The following is a 5,879-nucleotide window of genomic DNA, read 5'->3' on the forward strand; positions in this document are numbered from 1 at the left end:
CTTCTCCTGGTCTCTGACCAGGGAGGCTCTTGTGCTGTTTGTTAATTGTAAATCCCTGTAAATATTGTAAATCCCTGGGTATTTTTTACATATTAATTGCACTCCATTGTAGATTGCAGTCCTGCCTGTAAATACAGCTTCCATTTGCTTCCATACTGAATTGGTCTGGCAAAGTTAATGGGGAGAGGGAGAGGAGAAATTTCAACCCACCGCAGCTGGTAAGGGCCATGTCTCTATCCCTGAATCTACAACTTACTACAGAAGTGTTTCAAGAGCAGAGATCAGAGATTTTCCACATTTTCTTGGAAGTCTGGACAATGGAGAATCTATGGAGGACCAGCATCCTTTGCGCTGGCAACCACCTATGGGGAATTCAGGCAGAAGAACTCTACTGACGGTCACAGAAGCGTCATTCCCACTACAGGAACACAGCATAGGGAACTTGGTGGCTTGTGCCATATAGGAGCCCTTCTGAGAGCAGCTTCATCATCTCTTCTTTCCTGAAAGCGTCTGAGTGTCACAGAGGTCTGCAGGGGTAATACAGATTAGCTTTTATTCTCAATTTTCATTTAGATGTGTTCCAAGGCTATCAGTTGCCTTTCGCTTCCCTAGACTCTGTTGTTTAGTTCACCCTATTCATTACTCTGTCTGCCCAAGGAAGTACTGCTTTTGGCATGTTCACACTGCCAGATATCCTCTCCCTGGAGCTTTAGAAACAGACTAGAGGAGGTGTGTGTGTACTGTGCATGCCAGTGCTTGTGGCTGTGTGCCAGCTCAGATATTTATCAAAGCATGGGGGCAGAAAACACATGATCATAGATCCCAGGATGTCAGGGGTTGGAAGGGACCTCCAGAGATCATTGAGTCCAACCCCTCTGCCAGAGCAGGAGCAGAGAATCCAGCTCAGGTCACGCAGGAATGCATCCTGATGGGGCTGGAAAGGCTCCCGAGAAGGAGACTCCACAACCTCTCTGGGCAGCTTGTTCCAGGGCTCTGTGACCCTCATTGGGAAGAAGTTCCTCCTCATGTTGAGGTGGAACCTCCTGTGCTGGAGTTTCTATCCATTGCCTCTTGTCTTATCCCAGAGTGCAAGTGAGCAGAGCCTGTCCCTCCCCTCTGACCTCCAGCCCTCAGCTATTGATAAACATTTATTAAATCCCCTCCTAGTCTTGTGACTAAGCAGCCCCAGGGTTCGCAGTCTCTCCTCAAATGCAAGTTTGTGAAGTAGTGAGTGGTGTAGTAAATGCCCTGGAGCTGGGAAGCCAGAGAGGTAAACCTTTAAAAGTCAACTTTGTATAGTTTTATGGTCTCTGTGGGGGAAGATTTAAAAATTCCTATTCACAGAGGCCTTGGCTGGGTAGCTGCTGCAAATTATTGCTGTTTTCCTTTGATTGGGTATGGACTTTAGTGTTCAGATCAGTTACAGTCCCTGTTAGTATCTGGGAGGCACAACCTCTAGTTCAACATGGCAAGGTAGGATTTCATTACAGCTCTCATGTTGGGCAGTTATGAGGCACAGCTCTAAATGGCAGATGCCTTAATGCCGGTGTCAGGGTCTGCAGTGACAAATAGTCACCACTGCACAAACACATGTAATTTACTACAAGATGCTTTCCTGGGGAGGAGGCAGTGCCAGTCAGTAACCACAGGCCTGCTGCTGGCTGGGACAAGCATTTTCCATGGTTCTATGCACAAGGAGGCATTCCTTGCAGGAAGAAAGGCAGCAACAATTGACAGAAGTGTTCTACTTGGGATTAGGCAAAAGATGAGGGGCATGAAATGTGATGAGTACAAGACACATCCTGTGCTATACAATCATATTTTTGCCACCACATTTATTGGTAATTACCTGAAAGGTCATTTCTGCAGACATCTCCCTGTTTGTTTACACTAGAAAACACCAGAGGTGTAGAGTGCATGTCACACTGGCTACTTTCCCAATATGATGACTGTGACATGTAAACCTAGCTGAAAGATCAATAGCTAAAGCATAGCCACTGCTGTTAATTAAAATATATATTAATTTTAATTGTGCAAGTGAAAGGAAGGAAGAGGAGAGTGGAGAGAGAGACTTCTGTATCTAGCACTCAGGCTAATCACATCCCTTCTGTATATGGACTGGAAAAGAACTTGGGGCTCAGACTGTGGTGGTTGTAGCCAGGAAGGGGTTGGTCTCTTTTCCCAGGCAACCAGCACCAGAACAAGAGGACACAGTCTCAAGCTGTGCCAGGGGAGGTTTAGGCTGGAGGTGAGGAAGAAATTCTTCACAGACAGAGAGACAGTCCATTGGAATGGGCTGCCCGGGGAGGTGGTGGAGTCATTATCACTGGAGGTGTTTAGGAAGAGCCTGGATGAGGCACTTGGTGCCATGGTTGAGTTGATTAGAAGGTATTGGGTGATAGATTGGACTGCATGATCTGGAAGGTATTTTCCAAGCTGGTTATTTCTGTGATGCTGTGAAAATCACAGCTTAGTTCTCTGGGGCTCACAAAAGGTTTTTGTGAAAGCCATTGATCTTTGTGCAAAGCTGTGATGACAGTGGCTTGGAAGTGGAAGCTGTGAAAACACAGTGAAGGTAAAGGATGTAGACAGCTTCTTCCTCAGCAATACCACAGGGATTCTTCAAAAGAATACATCACAAACCCATGAAATGATTATCACGGAATGTTAGGGGTTGGAAGGGACCTCAAAAGCTCATCCAGTCCAACCCCCCTGCCAGAGCAGGAGCATCTAGAGCAGATCACACAGCAACACATCCAGGCAGGGCTTGAATATCTCCACAGAGGAAGACTCCACCACCCCTCTGAGCAGCCTCTTCCAGTGTTCTGTCACCCTCACAGGGAAAAAATTCTTCCTCCTGTTTTCATGGAACTTCCTCTGCCTCAGCTTCCACCACTGCCCCTTGTGCTGGCATTGGGCATCACCCAGCAGAGCCTGGCTCCAGCCTCTGGGCACTCACCCTGCACAGCTTTATCAACCGCAATGAGGTCACCTCTCAGGCTGCTCCTCTCCAAGCTACAGAGCCCTCAGCTCCCTCAGGCTCTCCTCCTAAGGAAGATGTTCCACTCCCCACATCATTATGTTAAATGATTGACTTTTATGCATAAATAATATTCAATGGTTTCACACTTCATTGCCAAATAGTGTTTTGGTCACCTGGTGTGAGCTCTCTGACAGTTTAATCAACCATTTGGTTATAGGTACATGCCAGTGGATGATTAAGATAAAGTTAATAACCAGCAGTCAGATGCAGGCATTACTTGGTCTTGGTGCTGCATTAATTCAGTTCTCAATTATTCTATGCACATGTGGGTTTAAAATGCAGAAACAACTGAAATGGGAATCTCTTGAGATATTGCTGTTGCCAAAAATTTAACTACAACATTCAAGCAATGCAATCATGTCCCAGCCCTGTGGAATCCCCTTTTCCTCATGAGAGTTTGTATTTTTCTCTACTGTCTAATGATTTCAAGGTTTGCTCCTTTTGTTTTCAGTACTCTTCTTCTGCCTTTGTGGCCATTGACTTTAGCTCCTGATTTTGAAGACATGTTGATTTGACCACGATCTGTGCTTTGCAGATTTTTGTGTGATTTGTGTTTTGTCCTTCTCCTTTTGCATTGTGGCAAGAAAAAAAAAAATGTTTCCACAAATCTACCTTTTTTTATCCCTTAAGAATTGTTGATTGTCTTTTCACAATTCATTCTTCTTGCCATTGCACAGAACCACAGAATTGTCAGGGTTAGAAGGGACCTCAAGCACCATCCAGTTCCAACCCCCCCTGCCATGGGCAGGGACACCTCACACTACAGCAGGTTGCTCACAGCCACATCCAGCCTGGCCTGAAAAACCTCCAGGCATGAGGCTTCCACCACCTCCCTGGGCAACCTGTGCCAGTCTCTCACCACCCCCATGGGGAAGAACTTCTTCCTAACATCCAATCTCAATCTCCCCATTTCTAGTTTTGCTCCACCCCCCCCCCCCAGTCCTGTCACTCCCTGACACCCTCAAAAGTCCCTCCCCAGCTTTCTTGTAGCCCCCTTCAGATCCTGGAAGGCCACAATTAGGTCTCCTAGGAGCCTTCTCCTCTCCAGACTGAACAGCCCCAACTCTCTCAGTCTGTCCCCATAGCAGAGCAGCTCCAGCCCCCTGCCTATCTTTGTGGGCCTTCCCTGGACACCTTACAGCACCTCCAGATCCTTCTTGTAATAATCTCCACTTAGTTTATGCTGGTACACTAGTTAGTGTATTGTGAGGCCCTTTTGTGCCCCTTACATGCTCTACATCTGCTGTCTCCTTCCAATCACTGAAATACAAATGAACTTGGTGGTAACCTAGTCTGTTGCCCACCTGGAAAATACCTCAGAAGTCATTGAAGCTTTATCTCCCATCAAATACAGAGATGAAGTGCTCAGGGGGCCATAATAGTGACACCAAATCTGTCATCTGTATTGTCTGAGAAATTTTCTGAGTGCTCTGTGGCCTTTTCAGAAAATAAAGATGGCTCTGTGGCTTCTCAACAGAGAAGCTTCTTCCTAATCTCTTTAGTTAAGTAGTGTGAGCCTTCAAACAATATCAGATGATAACCTATATCACCTTCAAAATGAATGAATTTTCTGTAACACCTGTGGAACTAGAGGAAATGTGAATAGAGAATCCCCAGGTATCTTTTCTACATGGTTCTCAAAAGGAAAATAGCTGCTGCTTTGGGAAACCAGAAGCCATTGAGATGAAGTCCTGCAGGAAGAAATCTGGTCTGTATTAAACAGCAATAACAACCTTGTATCATGTTGTGCTTGGAACCTCGTGCACAGCTGCTAAACGTTCAGGCTTTGAAGGTCATCCTGGTTTTTGGCTGTGTGTCATTTAAGGTGCATGCCTGGTTACCTGTGACTGTCAGTGCAAGAACTGCAGCAGTCTGCAGTGCACTCCTTCACCTCTCCTGCTCTGCTCTCAGGATCTGTTCTGCTACAGAAAGAGGCTAGGCTCTTACTCTTTGGCTCTGTCATTATCAATTCACACAGAAAATCTTCTGACCTCAGCTGGGTAGTGTACTCAGGTAAGAGTGGTTGGCATGGTTGGGGACATGTGTCCACATTCATGTTTTCACTGGATCAGAGGATGTTAGAGGTTGGAAGGGACCTCTGGAGATCTTTGAGTCCAAGCTCCCTGCCAGAGCAGGACCAGAGAATCCAGCACAGGTCACACAGGAACACATCCAGATGGGCTTGGAAAGTCTCCCGAGAAGGAGACTCCACAACCTCTCTGGGCAGCCTGTTCCAGTGCTCTGTGACCCTCCCAGTGAAGAATCACAGAATCACAGAATCAGCAAGGTTGGAAGAGACCTCAAAGATCATCAAGTCCAGCCTGTCACCACAGACCCCTTGACTAAACCATGGCAACAAGTACCATGTCCAATCCCCTCTTGAACACCTCCAGGGATGGTGACTCCACCACCTCCCTGGGCAGCACATTGCAATGGCGAATGACTCTCAGTGAAGAACTTTCTCCTCACCTGCAGCCTAAACTTCCCCTGGTGCAGCTTCAGACTGTGTCCTCCTCATGTGGAGGTGCAATATATGCAAAATATATCATGCTCATTTCCAAATATTTAAGAACTTAGTAACTTCTACCTGCTTATAAACTAAGATTCACTTGCTTGGAGTCTCCTGAAGGCTCACAAATATGTGCTTTAGAATACACTGGGAGCTAGATGCCATAAGATGATTTCCTGAACACATCTTGAGTATGTGGCACAAAGAGAATCTGCAAATTGGTGATCAGTTGCTTCAGATATTTGAAAGAAGTAAATGGGCATTAAAAAAAGAGAAAGGATTTATTTCAGAGAAACCAGGCAGACTATCAATAGAACAAGAGGACAC

The sequence above is a fragment of the Melanerpes formicivorus genome, unplaced genomic scaffold (genome assembly GCF_026170545.1).
Source record: "Melanerpes formicivorus ecotype bairdi unplaced genomic scaffold, bMelFor1.0.p_v2 SCAF_132, whole genome shotgun sequence".
Taxonomy (NCBI): Eukaryota; Metazoa; Chordata; class Aves; order Piciformes; family Picidae; genus Melanerpes; species Melanerpes formicivorus.